Raw genomic sequence first — 16985 nt, 5'->3', positions numbered from 1 at the left:
AAAAGACTATTGTATTATTTTGAGAAAAAACCCAAAACTCAAGAGACTAAAGTTCAAGTCCTGAAGAAAGTAGACGTTTTAATTCAATGATACTTCTATACAATAAAAATATTGTACAGAATATTTCAATGGTTATTTTACTTCCATGTTCTTAAATTACAATTCCTTTTTATTACAAAGTTGTTATTGCCAGAAATAAATTGAATTTACTTGCTCGGTATAGGAAATTTGTAGCCTTTTATGTTTTGAGGGAGACACTAATAGCTCCTGAAGCAAATAATAAATAATATTTGTATCATTGTAGATTATTGTAGATTATGGCATTTCTCAGTGGATAGATAGGTCTTACTATGCTAACTGTTTTAGAAAAAAATTACTAGTAGGAAGTAGTTGCTTCAGTGGAAAGTTTATTCAAAATCAACAATGGTTTTGAAGAGAAAAAGAATAGATTCTTATAATATCCTACATATATAAAGTATATTGTTGGTTACCATCAAAATTAAATGCAGCTCAAATGTGAGAAAAGCAGTATAACAAAAAAAAATGGTGACAGTATCAGTATCAATTGAAAATGATATATGCACTAAGCAAGCTGAAGAGGTAACTCGTAGTTTGTGTCAGCACCGTGAAATATTGCTGGACCAGCAGTTTTCTTTTAACAGATGTTTTACTTTGACCTTATTAGTTTGGCTTTTGCAAAGACATAGCTGTCAAATTTACAGCAAAAATGGAAAAAGTGTTGATCCTACTACTCAGTAGTGCAGGGGCATCCTTCCTTATTTTTCCCCATCAGCACTATTTTATTTCAAATTAATGATTTGGTATGATTTTCAGAACAACAAAAGAATTACCACAGGGGGTAAAATTGATACATTCATGTAACTTAGCATGAACACTTTCACTGGAACTAATACTTTTAATTCAATATTGAGCTAAAGAATACTATTTTCCTCATTCCAGTTGTCTTACAAGATTCCTACAAGACACAGGTTAATTACCTTTCTTTTTTTTTTTAAATTTAGGTTTTAATGCTATTATCAATAGTCATGATGTTTCTTCAAATTCTGTCTTTACCTGAACTTACCCAAAAGAAGGCTAACACTTGTTGTTAACAGTAATTATGAAGTGAATTATAATCCACAGAGGGATAGAAATTTCTAAATTCGGCACTTGAAAGGAGACTCAGAACTGACCCATAGGAATTGGGGGGGAGGGGGGAAGAGGCATAGTTAGTCTGTACTCCCACATTTATTGCTTTTTTTCTTTTCCCTAGCTAATTTGACATCTCTGAATTAGCATTACTTACTGACTCTTTACTGTTTATCATCAGCTATTGCTCTAAATGGATACTTTTGAGTCATTCTCCTTAATACTATTTCAGGAGGAAACTTTAAATGTGCTGCTTCATAGTCTAAATTCACTTGTCCATGCCTAGTGCAGACATTTTAATTATGATTTAGCTATCTATTCTTCTCTGATACATCCTTGGGGGACAATGACCCATAGAGAGTAAATAAATAGGGCAGGGGAGACCCACAGTTCTTTGCAGTAGTGACTGGAGGGCAGGCAGGATACTTTAAGACATCTAAACTGCCACTAAATGCCAATATTTATGGGAAACCAAATTTCACCCTTAGAAATTAAAGATGGAAGAATAAAGGAACTTGACCTGCTCACTCACCTTTTAAAATGATCTTTTCCAAATGAGGTTAAGGAAGACAGAGTATTGATCCCTACTATGGCAAATAGAACCCTCAGCTGTGAATCTCTGGCAATAGATGATAATTAATAGGAAAGACTCTGAGTATTTAGAGGAGGATGTGCATCAAGGGCATGTATAACACAGTATGAAAAAAAAATCATATGATGCACCAAATACTATTAAGAGGACAGAGTTAAAAAACTATTAAAAAAACTTCCTGGCTCATAAAAATCAAGTTGCCAAATAGCCTTTCAAATGCTATTTCTCTTTGATTACCCTTCTGCTTGAGACTCCTGACCAAACAAAACTAGAATGGATTTTTAAGAAGTGCTTTGTGAAGAATGATCCTGCACTAGAAGAACAGAGACGTCCCCACCCAGAATATCTTTTCTGATCCCTACTCACTGTGTTACATACAAGAATATCCAGTCAGACTTTTTCCAATACCATATGCCATTAAAAACATGATTCATTTTCACCCTCTGTTTAAGCTGTCTTGAGTTTTGCTCAGCTATTAAGATCCATGGGTTGTACATATGGAGATGCTACTTTTCAGGGGGTAATAGCCAGGAAAGGAAAGCAATCAAAGCATACTCCATACTCTTAATTGTTAATGTGCTCCATCAGACAGTTTGGGTTCTTCAGTGTAAGGCTCATTGGAGCAATGCGCAGGCCAGGTAACAAGGATTCCCTCCTGGCAGAGCAAGCAAAGTCCTCTCACTTTGGAGAAAAGGCAGGTTACCCAGAAAGGTGCAGGCCATGCTGTCCTACTTGCCCCCAGCTACCTTTGTCACCTAACACATGTGGCCAACACAAAAAAGAGGAGATGAAGAGACAATGAAGTCGTATCTCAGTCTTCTGGAGTTCAGTTATGACATTTTGGCGCCTTCCTCTTGAAATACTCCTAGAGGATGGCATGGGGTTCTGTCACTGCAAGAGATTCACAGGCCTAAAGCATGAAGAGCCCATCCTCAGTAAAAGTAAACCTTGGCTAGCAAAGTTAAGACATTCAATTAGGGGAGTCTGCCATTTAGATACACAAAAAGACTAAAACTGAAAAGCAGAAGCTTATCTCTAACCCTGGTAATTTAGCTGTGATTTCTTCTGCTGTGACCTTCCTGTGAAGTGCTTCCAATAGATATAGGGCCTCCACAAAGAGCATGACAATCACCCGATAGTTTCTGTCTCCTCCAGCGGAACTAATTAGCATAAAAATCAATACACAGATTCTGCTTAATTATCATAAATAACTCCAATGAGTCATTAATGGTAAAGGACCCTTATTTTTCAGGCACAGGTGAGTTTTCTTGGTTTAACATACCTAAAAATTACTTTGGGTTTTTGCTTTTGCATTTGTCTAACATTCTGTTTGGTATAAACTCAGAAACTTCACTGTAATAGTAAAAAATAGAAACTTTTGAAAAACATTACAGTGGAAAGGAAAATTTCACTGCAAAAAATTCAAGAAAAATGAGCATAATGGGAAAAAGAAAAAGAAAACTACAGGAATAAATAACAGAAATGTATGAGTGAGGACAGAAGAATGTAAACTTACAGTTCTACGTGTATTTCATGGCTATTCACTCAACTCCTGCCCCATTTTGGTCTAACACAATGTTCATGGTAAGGCACCACGTTTGCTGAGAACAGCACCACATCAGGTTTGTTTCAATGAATGTGTTGTCCTGTAAAATAAAGAGATCTAGTTGGATAAATATTTGGTCTAAGTGAGCAAGAAATGTGTGTGAGCATGGTAGAAAAGAATATACAGACAAATATGAACAAATATTTCCAAGACGCAGTTTTATCAGGTTTTGATAATCCTCTAAAGCAGATGTTAACTAGGATAGTATATTAGTAAATGCCTTTTATGCTTCTGGGAATTATATATTATATTTGAGATTTAAAATATAGTCTGTGTGTGCTACCTATAAGAAAGGTAATTTAACTCTGCCTGCAAGAACAAGAAAAACTGAAGAACTACAAAAAGTGTATTTTTAAATATATATTTATTTCACCATATATAAGTACAAATTAATTTGTGAATTAGAAAGTCTTCTGTGACTTTTTAGAATGGAACAAATTTACTGACTACATATTATTTCTTTTCTTGTAAACTCTCATCATGATTAAAAGAAATATTTGTACTGCTGAAGAAATTCTAGATTTTCAAATATATATTAAGAGTGTTAGCAACAGAAATAATGACAGCCCATTAGACTAATTGTGTTATGGATATAAATATGTGTGAGTCTCAGAAAAACATTTCTTTATTTAATCTGAAGATCATTATTTTTGTTTAGAAAGACACTTCAGTCTACTGGCATGATGAAAGAGTACCATATTCAGCACTCCTTGATAGGAGCTGCTGAGTCATTAGAAATAATCCTCATCCAGTATTGCCTGTTTTATTTTATAAGGAATTTGTATTAAAAAGTTTCATGCCATAGCAATAATCTTCTCCACTAGGAAAAAAAAAAGCAGTATGAATAGGTTACAGACAAACATTTCTAGAAAAGCTCTGAGTAATATAATGTAAACAAATGCATATAATTTTTGTAAGTAATAGTTAAAAGCAGCAGTAGTAGTAGTACTAGCACAACTTTCCTTCTCCTACTAATACTAGTTTTAGGGTGAAACACCTCAGAATCTCAGCCTAGGACCCAAAAAAATGGGATTGCCATTTTCAGAAATTTGAGTGAAACATGGGAACAATACAGTTTTTATAAACAATTTTTTTAAGTTTGCAGGTTTGTGTCTGAGGTTTGAACTTGATCCTAACCTAAAGTGTACATAAGCAATTGGAGCAAAATGCAACTGAAAGAAAAACTGGCCTTGCACCATCTGAGTATTGTAACTTAATGGCTTCACAGAATTTTTTATAGGATATTACAGCATTGCCAAAATTATTGCTGAACTTTGCAGAGCATCTGAATCTGCTGCTTTGGGACTTCAGCTATTATAAAGCAAATTTGGAAGCATAATTTGCTTTATGTACAAAGTCCTATTCCTTTCCTCTGAAGCCTTAGTGCTTGCCTGGACAAATGGTTTGTCATCTCTTTCCAGTTCAGGTATTTACTTTACCAAAAGTAGATTTTCCAAATTACAGCTCTTGATACAGTTTCAGCTGGCATGCACTGTGCAGTTTAACCATGATTTATAACTGGGTTTAATCCAAATATATGATATGTCACTTGTGTAGCAGACAACCTTTAAATGACTTAATATAATAATAAAAGCACTTGCTGTATAGCTCGATAATTAACTGTATGGAAAAACTGAGCAATTTTTCTGCTATAGTTTAATTTCCAAAAAAATGTAAATCACCTATAAGCTGGTAGCCTATATGCAAATACTGTTTGTGTACTGTAAGTTTTCAGTTTCCCTGTCTTAATTTGCATCCTTTTTATTTGTCTCATCAAAATGCACATTTTTTCATTAAAATGGTTTGAGTAATGATATAGGGATGATATTCTTCAGGGCCTATTTATTTTCAATTCTAGTCACCTGTGAATTATATATTCTTTAATACTTGAGTGAAGACATGCCATTAGTAAAATCATAATAAATATGACTTGTTATCAGGATACAAATGGTAAATAAAACTATACTCTAAAAATGATGAGCCCCCTGGGATGAGTTGGTCTATGATTTATACTAGGCCCCTGAAGACTATAAGGCTATAACAAACCATTCTCATTACCTATGCTCTGTCTGCATTTATCTGTTGCATACTTCAGGGCAGACAGTTACACATTTACAATATGCTCATTACAAAAAAAGAAGGGCCGATAGAATTCCAATGGAGTTTTACACCATACTCAAATAAGAATTTGAATGGTCAGATTTCTTATAAAAATTATTGTTAAATTAATCTAAAAAACTGCTAGCAATATTTCGGCAAGAAAAGTAAAAATACCATTGCAGACATTACTCACGTCAAACAGGCTCTCTCCTGAACACCTCTGATTTGGGGTGAAGATGGGGGAAATGACTGGGTCTAAGAATTTTCCCTGTGTGGAAGGAACTTCAGAGCAGATCATCATCTTTCACTCCAAAACCTCACCCTTTTCTGAGACCCTTTCCCAGTCTGTGAGGAAGCAGAGTGGTTTGCAAAGGCCTGAACATACTATGCTGTTTTAAGGCAGACAGTATTTTCCTCTCTGTATAAAAAGAGATTGTATCTTAGGGGAATTTTCCTGTACTGTATAATAAACTCACCTCATGTGGCTTTTTTTCTTTTATTCCCTGCTATGTTTTCTAATATTTTACTATCCAATAAAGGTAGAAATTAAGGGAAATTCTGCCAATTCTCACCCAATAAGGTGCCTAGCAAAGTTAGCAACGCTGAATGTGTAACTTGAAAGCTGCTCTTTAATTCAACACAAGGTGCCAGTTGCTAATCTAAAATATCTCACAAAAGGAATATTGCAAGCCTGAACAACATGAGTCATGTGAATTTTCATGAGTTCGATGCGCAGATTATATAGAATATATTTGCACAGAAAGAGCAAGAAATTAAGAGTTAGGGGGTTTTTCTGTATGAACAAGTGATGTGCATTTTTCCTTCTACAAAACAGTAACTGTAAGCAAGCAATTTTTTATCACTCTCCCTTCCATCTTTGTCAGAATTCTGCAACATAGCCTGTCTAGGAAACATTTCCTAGCCTCAAATCAGGTTTTCCACTTGCTTTTTCAAGAGAAGTTTGTTCACTTGGGACCATTTTACTCTGACTGAGCTACATCTTAATCAGCAGACAATTCACTGAATAGACTCAGTTTGAATTCTTGTTCCATCTAGTCACACTCAATTGAGCATAGATGCTGGTGATCATTAAAGGCCATGCCCCTCTTCTGGCAGTTTTGTGGAAAATGTCCAAAATCCACACAGTGACTGAATTTTATATTCCCCTGAAATGAGAGGTGTGCACTGTGCAATGAGATGACCTGCTGCTGCTCTTGCCCCAGTATACTCACACGTGGACGTTCTCACACTTACAGCAGACGGCAACAAGAAATAGTCAGGAAAACAGAGAGCTACAAACTTAAGGCTGAGTAATCCTACCAGATGTATCTGTTATCTCAGCTTGCTGGGAGCACAAGAGACACAGTTGAAATTCCTGGACCCACTAAGTCAAAGGCTGCAATCTCCACAGTGCGTGTAGGTAAATTTCATGTTTTCCGCTCAGTGAGCTTTCACCGGGAGTTTTAAAGAGAGTCCAATCCAGGATGAAACATATGCATGCTTGTATACCTGGGACTTATTAATATAAATATCTCCTTTGTTTCTTGGTATATTCTCAAAAGGTTTCAGCCATTCCTCTCATCCATAACTTCAAGACAGCTTTATAATATTTGCATTAATGCAAAGAAAAGTATTGTCTTGAATATATCAATGTCATTATATAAAGCTCTAAGATATTTCACAATCTCATCTTTCAAATGGATATTAAAAAAGGCAGGGGGGCTCAAAACTCATTTACATGTAAAAAAATATTCAGACACTGCCTTCTGATCTCACTTCAGCAAAAATGGTATTGATTGAATCACAGCAGAACAGAAAAAAAAGTCCAAATATAATGGAAATGAAGTAAATAAATTTCTATAAGAGGATGACAGAAAAATATTGGAATTTGGCAGGTTTTATGTTGACCTCGGAGAAGAACCTAGGTATGCTTTAACCAGAAGTATAGAAGCAAAGTAACAAAGTTTTGTTCTTCCCAGTGATTCCAACAAAAGTAGTCCTTAGTCATTAAGAATAGAGAATATGCACTAGGTCATGTATTCCATGTATTCATGTATTCCATTCCATGCATATTTCTGTCATCCTCTTATAGAAATTTATTTACTTAATTTCCATTATATTTGGACTTTTTTTCCTTACCGGGCCAAGACACTTTGGCTAATGTACAAGTCATTTGGAAAAAAAAAAAATCACGTTTTTTGCGCATAATAGTATAACTTGTTTTAATAGCTTTGAAGTAAGAGCAATATTGGAACATAAGGTAAATAAGCTCATACTTTAATTATTCTACTGTTTGGCTCACAAAGATTTTCCACAAAGGTTTATCAAGAAAGTGGTACATCAGCTCACATTATGAGTGCTGGTTTTGCAACGCAAGCCTGTTTATTTATTTATAAGTGACAGCTTAGATTCTATCAGCTGCAGCATTGTCAGGCAGCAACAAACAGCTGACTCACAGATGCTGAGGGGCCAGAGCACGTTCTGGCAGAAAATCCTGCCAGCACAATGGCCAAGACAGAAACGAGGTTAAATCCAACCCTCACGGTGTCAGATGAAGTTGCAAAATTCACCTTTTTGGTAAAGACTACTCCCAGAATCAGTGGTCTTAAAACACTTCTGTAGATAGTCACAGTTTTCTTCCTTTCAGCATCTTGCTCCAGATTTTTCTAATCTCTGAGGCTTTTACTGAGGATTTTACCCTCAGGCAATAGTTACCAATGTTTAATGTAAACAGCCAAGCCCAATTATAGGACTTACCCTAGTGTACGGTGAGATAATAAGGTGCCAGTTCACAGTGCATTACACAGGAAAAGAGCATGTCTCCATTTTGCTCCCTGTTCACTGTTGGCTGTTAAGGGAGGTAAAATCTCAACATCACAAACAAGCGATAGACGAAACTGAAGTCATTAAATAAAGAGTTCTGTGTACTCTCAGACCGCAGACACAACCATTACGGCAGACGGCATCTTTTCATACTTGTGGATATTGGGCAGATATTTAAATTCACAAGAAATAGAACTAATAAGCAGGAATTTCAGGAAGTAAACAAGTAGGTTATTAGATCTGCTTATGACAGTAGATAATAATCCTCATATACGTAAGGCATCCAAATATCGTCACTGCAACTGATTATCATTTGCTCTCCCATTTTTTCTGTGTGTACTTAATAACATTTACTAAGCAAATAAAAAATGCATGAAGCCCTAAAATCACTCTATGAATGCTAATATGTCAGATTTGTTGTAGGATTATAAGACACGTGAAAAATATTTATATTTTCATATAATGTCCAAATGGGGTAATCTGTATAGATTCAGACTGTGGAATTGTACAGAATATGCCACCTCTAGCTACTCTATTCACAGAACAGGGTAATTTTTTCACACATTATTTATACAGTACACAGAGAAGAATTTGAAGTGATTGAAGAGGCTGCCAAACACCATACTCTGCCTTCAGGATATAGATGATACCTTTAAAATGGGCGAAAGGCTAATTAATCTTGAACTGTTCATGTATGATGTATAAGATAATATGCCTTAGCCTGACAGCATTTTGGGAAGGCAGACAATTAAAAATGGAGCCACAGTTTTCTTTGCAAGACAGCACACATACAAAAATCAGACAAGAGAGTTTAATATACAGATGCATGAGAATTTGAATGCCACTTGAAATACAACTTGAAACTCAATCTTCCCTGGGATTATCATAGATAGCTACAGGGAAGACTGGTTGAGTTTGACAGAATCCGCAGCTTCAGGCCTTGAACAGGTATTTTGCTGGGGGGAAAGGCTGCTATACGCATTTTACTGTACTACAACTTTCCAGCAATAAATCTGCTGCTTTCTAACAGATGCAGCATTCATGGCAAATTACAAGTGCATTCTTCAATTCTCTCAAAGAGAGCCATCAAGATATATTCATCCCATAATGAGGCAACAGTCTTTACTGTTTCATTTATGCTTGTTCAATATATGTAAACACCTATCATTATTGTTCCAATTCCTTATCATCTCTAAAATGATTTGACAAGCTTCCTAAACAATGAAGTCAACAGAAGTTCTGATTTTATCCTGAGTGAAAGAGAATTAAAAGATTTCATGTCAAATAACTCCAAACTTAGAAAAAATAGAGAAAATAAATAGTAGAATAGAATAAATAATAGAAATAGAAAAAATAAGTTGCCGTACTTCCTAGATGAATTTTGCATCTTGCAGTGTGCTTAATGGCTAGATTTTTTCCTGTACCTGATCTAAGATATTTGATTGACAATAATCAAGCTATTTTGTTCCACAGAAATACTACGTGGAAACTTTTGGAGTTATATGAGTAACAGACAGAACGGGTGAGATTTTTGGATCTTTATGTGCTTAGTGCTAGGCTTTCCTCTTTAGGTACTGAACAGTAAGAAATATATGGGACATAAAAAATTAACGATATAAGCATCTTTTTCCAATTGCCTCGATGGGTAGACATAATATCTGAGTATATCAAAACTAATCTGCATGAAATTTTACTAGGACATTCTTCCTGGGTGGTGGGAGAGGGCAAGGCAGAGATGACATGGTTTTATCACCCAAGAGAACAGGCTTGTCGAATCTATAAATTTCTCTTTCACATATTTTTAAGAACATTCTCCTGGCTTACACTATTTCATGCTGTACATAAAACAACTTTAAGTGCAGTCAAAAGCAGGATTTTATTTGCAATGACATTTGAAAGAAACATTTGCACTTTTGCAAATAATATCAAGAATGATGCCTACCTCCTATTTAACCTGCTGGAAGTTTGATTACTAGCAACTGTCCAGATGGGTCATTGCAGGTAGCAGATGCCCCCTGTGGCTCACACATTTTTAGCATGAATCTGTAACGTAAGTCTTCACCCTTGCTTATATTTCCCAAAGTACCTTTTTCAATGGTTTGTTTAATTATGGCTTCATTTGAAATGGCCTAGCACAACACTTACTTGCACACTAGAAAAAGACCTGCTTTCACAAGTAGTGTTTTTGATCTCAGATTTCTGTGTTTTCTTTGGGCTTGTTTTTTTTTTTTTTTTTTTGTTTTCAATCCAAACTAATATCACTATGACATCATGTCCCTACTATCTCACTTTTAGCGACTCAGCATGACACTACATAGTAAGAGCATATGCCTCTACCAGTCAAAAATCATTTATTTATCATTCACAACACTCCAGAGTTTCAGTACCACTCAGGCTAACATAATTCTCATACAACTTTCTTAACATGTCACTGTTTGAAGGATTGGCAATGAAAGCAGACACCACATACTTTTGCACTTGTACCATTTTTTGTACTTATTTGTCTAGGTACCGGGATGTATGAGAGACGTTTGTACCACCAATATTTCTGGGACATGAACCATAATTAAGCAAGTGTTTAGTTCTGGAAATGTCAGCTTAAGAAAAATTAATGAGGCTGTGTCAACATTCAATGATGCAAAGAGACAAATGATGCAATGTTGCTCTTTCATTACTGCCAGCCTATAAAAGGTCTCTATTTTTATTTTATAACTTTTTTTCAGCCAAGTAGCATGTTCTATGGATAATCAATAACTCTAAAACTGAGATAAAGATATCAGGAGTGAACTTCTTTACAAATTAAGCCTGTGTAAACCTCTCATTCTTGCATCATGAGATACCATTTCTCCAATATTATGAAGTAAAGCTGTATTTACATATTTTTTCAAAGAACCTTACTGTATACAATAGTATAAAATATACTACAATACAGTAAAAATAGGCATATGTCGCTACCTTGTAACAGCAAGTGAGTAAGTGAGTGCAAACAATTTTGCTAACAAATTTATTAGAATTAGAGAAATACTCTTTTTGGAACTTTGTCGGTGACTTGATAGCTATCATTGCATGAGGTCAATAGGTGACTGAACTATTGTGAGTTTAATTACTCCTGGTAAAATACTTAGCAGTTTCTGAACAGAAAAAGACTTTACAGCATTCTAAGTGGTTGGGTTAACTCGCCCTGGGACTGACATACTAACAGCACATAGTCCCAAATTTAATCAAGTAGTTTTTGCTGTAATACAAGTAACTGGTCCATTATTAACTCAGAAGAAAGTCTGTGTCAGTGTTAAGAAAACTGAATGTTGCTTTCCAAATGGAAACATGGAAAAAGGTAGGTAAAAATTCAAAAGTTGGTGTCTGGCAAAGAAAAATGGATTTTGTTATCAGAAAAATATTAAAAGGCTAAAAACTGGAAACTGCCCCAAGGGCCATCAAGCCTTGCTATGACAAAAAATGTACATAACAAATCCCATTTTAAACTAATAAGAGAAGACCGATTAGTTTTGAGGGCTTCATTCTCCATTGCTCCTGTTTCAAGGCTATTCCAGAAGATACTCCTCCTTTTTTTCTTAGAATATAAAATATGTTTACTCAGGTTCATTACTGTTATTATTAAAGCTTTCTTTACCTTCCATCTTAAGTAGCAGCTTTCTGTATCAATCTGCTTAGCCAATCAACCAAAGGCATCAACAGGATGTTGAGGGAAAGCAATCCTACCCTCCTGTGACTGCCAGAGGGTGTCATGAATGGTCAGACTGGAAAGTTTCCTTAACGTAAGCTAAGCAGGGATCTTTCAGTCTTGCCCCAAAGGTATGTCCTCGGCTGTCCTGATCACTCCACATGCTCATTGGAGAAACTTTCAGTTTAAAAGTTCACTATTTTGAAATCCATAACTTGTAACTATTTTCAAGTACAAGCACATTTGAAACAGCAAATTACTTGAATCAGATGGGACTGGATCAGGAGTAGTAGTCTGTAGCTGTGATGGGCTGTGGCTATAAAAATGTTAAGAGAGAGGCACCTGCCATAATGAAAGAAGAGTCTGAAGTCATCAGGCTATCATTTAATTTTCTCTTACAAGAACAAACATATCGTGGTTCTGAATTAGGAGGCAGGGATTTGTTTTTGCTGGGTTTTGTGTTTCTCTTTAACCAGATAATTCTTGAATTATATGCATGAAAGTATGCTAGTGGTTTTGGAATATGACCATGATTTCACCAAGACCTTTTACAAAAACACAAATACTTTCTCTGTCTTTGAACTTACACATTCTAGGAAGGCTTTTGTCTTTTTCAAAGCTCTATTACATAGAGATTCTATTATTAACTGTATCTCTGTCTTTATCACTCATTTTTAATTTAAAGTAGACTTTTTATTAGCAGTTCATAAGTACCTGACCTTGTACTAGAACATTTAATTCCATTTCTATTAATGCTGTTTTAAGGTCACCCTGATCTTCCTATGTATTATTCTCATCTTCCTGTGAATTTTCAGTGTCTCTTGATTTTGACTGATTGCCAGATTTTTCTATCTGGCCCCTGACATTTCAGTAGTACTTCATTGTTTCACATCATTTAGGATGATGTGGATCACTGAGAAACAGTGGCAAAGAGCAGGTGGATGAAATACATGGAGCAGGTGAGAAACACTGATTTCACTGACCATCACAAAATTAGGCACAAAGAAAAACAGCTGGAATGCCACTGCTCCATATGGGCTCCAGTGTCACATCAATACATTTTCAGCATTGAAATAAGATCTATTATTATTTCTTATACTATCAATGATTTTCAAGTAAAATCACTTTCAAACATTATTCAGCCAACTCAATACATAACTCACCATTAGAGCTCAAGTTTCTAATTTAGAATCCTAATTTAGGTATGATAGCCAGTGCCCACACTTACATGGAATTATCCTGCACTTTTGTGACTAGTTTCCAAGTAATAGAAATCAACCTAATCTAAACTTTTCTCCATACAGTAGCACTTTAAAAGATGAAAATGAAAAAAAAAAAAAATAAATGTATTCATCAACACTTTGGAATTTTTCCAATGGATTATTCCATGGACTTCTTTCTAGCAGATTTGGTCCTCTTAATTTGAAATTGAACATCCATAAAACCAGTATTAAAATACAAGTACCACTTATGTGAGCAAGTGTATTATGCACATCAAACAATACATACAAATCCCCTATGTGCATTTTGTACTCACAATACAATACAAACAATGGCATTTATTTAGCTACTTTACATACTTTGGTGCTTTAAAATGATAACAAATAATTTAATTTATACTGGCCTTTATCAAGGTACTTTACATATAAATGCCATCCCAGTCACAGATTAGGACCCTTCTCTTCTGGATTCAATTAAGAAATATTTTCTAAAATGAGTCTTACTCAGTCCAATTTTATCTACAACAGCATATTTTCTGTCTTAAAAGGATAATTCATTTATTGCCTATTCTGTCAAGGATATTTTATATTAAAAATCTTGTTGATTGTTTTCAGTCCCAATGCATGTGTGATATTTTTAAAAACAGATGTGAGTGGGTGAACAGAATAGTTCTTTTTCAATTAATTACCTTAAAAAAAATAAACCAAACAAACAAGAAAAATACCCAACAACTTGTATCAGTCAATACAGAGCCTTATAACCAATACAAATCCAAATGGGCTGGACAGAAAAGTGCTGTGGCTCTGCTGCCATGCACCTGTATAGACATCCCTGACTGCTGCTCTCAATCCTTCAGTGGCAGAAAGGATAATATTATTTCAGGATCACAATTTTTTCTGTTTCTCTACAAGATGCTGGAATGAAGCGTCAGCCCCATCTCCATGTCACAATTTTCTGCTACCAACTTGCTGCAAAATTTGGGTTCTGAAGTTGTAGAGGGGCTATTTGGGCTGTAGTAAAGAAAAAAATAGGCAGAAAATGGTTCCTTTTGTTAAACCACCCAAACAAGTATCAACAGGTACAACATGGGATTTTGCAACCCAAATTCTATTTCTGTTCTACATTCTACTTTAGGATCATAAATGCTTTTATAAGCTTTCTTAGATTGAGTAACAATTAAAGAAAGGAGAGTGATGTGAGGCTTAAGCACCTGAGCAGGAACTCAGACAAAGCGCACTCTTAAAATTTGTGGGAATATGAGAAGGATATACAGCACCTCCCAGTGATGGGGCACTGGGAGAGAACAGAAGCATGTTGCAAATCAGCCAGGGAAAAGAGCAGGATATTTGTTGTATCCAGGGAGTCAAAGACAGACCTTCAGGATAAGAAATATAGCTTTTACATGCAACCACAGAAAGGAGAGATTTGCCTTTCTGAAAAGGAAAAAAAAAAAAAAAATCTTTCTTTTCTCACCTTTTTCAAAGAGGTATGCAGCCTGGAAGCTGTAGGCACTTCCTATTGTGCCAGGCATTCTGTTTCTCCATCTGCATTTTTCATACACTGTTTCTGCAGTGCATCTGTTTTTTCAAGGCCAATCCGGCATTGTTCAGTACACGTATATTTCTGTGTTGTGCATCTGTCTATGTAAAGGAGATGAACAACATCCTTCAAGAAAAATCTTAAAGAAGAATCTAAAAGGCAATAGTTTTGAATAAGAAATATAGCATTTTCTTTTCATGAGAAAATGAAAGCAACCATTCTTCCACAGAACACCCACAGAATCAGCTGAAACATTAATGAGCAAAAGGGAACCCATACCAGTTCCTTTGCCTGCTTTATTGGCTGTGCTTTTCCATGAATGGCAGAAGATAAAAATATTACTGTTAGCCTTGGGGCTTTCTTCAAAAATGCTTGTCTGTATCAACTCATATTGTGAAAAAGTGTCAGTAGCTGTGTTAAACCACTGCAGGCTGAAACTGAAAAACGGCACAATAATTTTTTCAACCAGTGCATGCAAGATCAAAGCTGTTAAGAGGGGATGACAGGTGGCATAAACGTCCCAAGGCCCTGACTCACTAGACACATAACAGCATCCACTATAACTCTCATAAAAACAGTCCCAGTAAAAACATCATAAAAAGCAGCAAGTAGCCTGTTATATCTTTGACCTTGGGGTCATTTCACCAAGAGATCATCTGGCAGCCCAGTGAGACATGTGTAATTGTATTTTATTCTCACACACTAGGCTGAAAGTGTCAGATATTAAAATACCAGAAAGACATTTTAAAAGACATATTTATATTAATTGCAACAATAAAATCAATGCCGAAGTATGATCTCCTTATGGAAACCCATTTTCAAAGAAATTATATTGTTTTACATGACTCTGCTTTTGTTCTGCAATTTTGTTAATGTTATGTTTTCAGACTTGTAGCTCTTCATTTAAAATAATTATTTAGTTATAGTTAGTAGTTAATGAAGATTAATGCATAAACTATGTGATAATTAATAATACCTTGTAGCAGGTGGTACAATGTGTCAAACCTAGACTTCTAGTAAACTCAGTAAACTAGTAAACTGATAAATCATATTAATACTTGTAATTTAAAAATTAAAATGACTATACCTTGTCTTTGAAGAAAGTTATGAAAATAAAATACTTTTTTCTTCTACAGTCTGTAATGTGTTTTTTTCAATTTATTTTTATACAACTATAATCATATTGGAAACAAATCTGTCTAACCTAACAGTTTTTATATGGACTACTTGCAACATCTTGAAATATATATCAAAGCCGATAGATGAGTGGTAGTTAGGTATCTACTTTGGAAAGAAATAGAATCATGGAACTAATAGAAGAAAGGATTTCAAGTATCAGTACTACACAGATTAGATTTAGGTGTTAGTTCTTTAGGTTGAAGGAAAACAACTTGTCTTTTCTATCACAGTACATAAAATGTAGTGATGTTCACTGTGATAATAACCCAAAGGCCTTAGGAGACACACAAAACTGCAAAGTTCACACAGGAAAAAATAAGGCTAAAGCATTATTTATAGGGACGTGCTTGGGCCCTTAACCTGTAAATAAATCATACTGAGATTTTTTCATGTGAAGGAAGCTTCAGATTTATTCCTCCAGAGAAAGACATGAAAGCCAGCACTGCTTTGTGAAGCAGACCTGGTACAACAGTAGCTTGGAGGTGGAATGGAGTTCATTTGAATGTTATTTAAGCACCAGCTCTGCAGTGTTTAAAGCGGTCTTATATCAGCCCAGCTGACCTTTGAGGAACAGACATAAGCAGAGCTGCAGGGGAAGGGGCTTTGCTCTGCAGGGAATAAGGGTACATGCTCACAAAGCAGGCTGTGAAACCCTACTTGTTCATAAGAGGAAGGTAAACTGGCCACTGATAAATGGCCATTTTCAGACATACACAGTGCACAGTAAATGTTTACCTGTTGTTTTCAGAAGTAGCACAGGCAGTAATTAAGCACATCACTAAAACTTCACAACTTATTGAGCATGATCAGCTGGGCACTCTGATTTTCATGAAGTTGTTTTGTACCACACTACAGCTCAGGTTTACCATGTTCTTTGCAAGTGAAGGAGACCCACTGCCAAGTCCTGGAGAACAGCTCATGATGGGGCTGCTGTGTCACATGCCCTGTGAGGGCAGAGGCACATCCAGAGCCCTTTGCTGGTGTCACCCAGCTGACAAACAGTGTCCTGCCCCACCTGTGCACCTGAAAAGGTGAGTCTTGCCAAGAGCTCCTGGGAGACAGACACCTCACTGTTCTGCAGACAAACCAGTGAC

The 16985-nt window shown here is 35.6% G+C and overlaps 1 long non-coding RNA gene across 1 annotated transcript in view; it reads right to left on the bottom strand.

The window, feature by feature from the left end:
• Positions 1-511: 511 nt before the first annotated feature.
• The window catches only part of LOC148184151 (uncharacterized), a 31475-nt gene continuing 15001 nt past the window's right edge, over positions 512-16985 (bottom strand). Inside the window, exons 2-3 of the long non-coding RNA XR_015772730.1 lie at positions 3258-3387; positions 512-2632 (exon numbers count right to left, since the gene is read on the bottom strand). This is a non-coding gene — a long non-coding RNA (uncharacterized LOC148184151). The remainder of the gene's footprint in view (positions 2633-3257; positions 3388-16985) is intronic.

Source organism: Pseudopodoces humilis, chromosome 6 (assembly GCF_049639895.1).
Source record: "Pseudopodoces humilis isolate 2021_Gansu_Grassland_sample_001 chromosome 6, ASM4963989v1, whole genome shotgun sequence".
Lineage (NCBI taxonomy): Eukaryota > Metazoa > Chordata > Aves > Passeriformes > Paridae > Pseudopodoces > Pseudopodoces humilis.
Note: the sequence above shows the minus strand (reverse complement) of the source record. Positions and strands in the feature narration are given on the sequence as shown.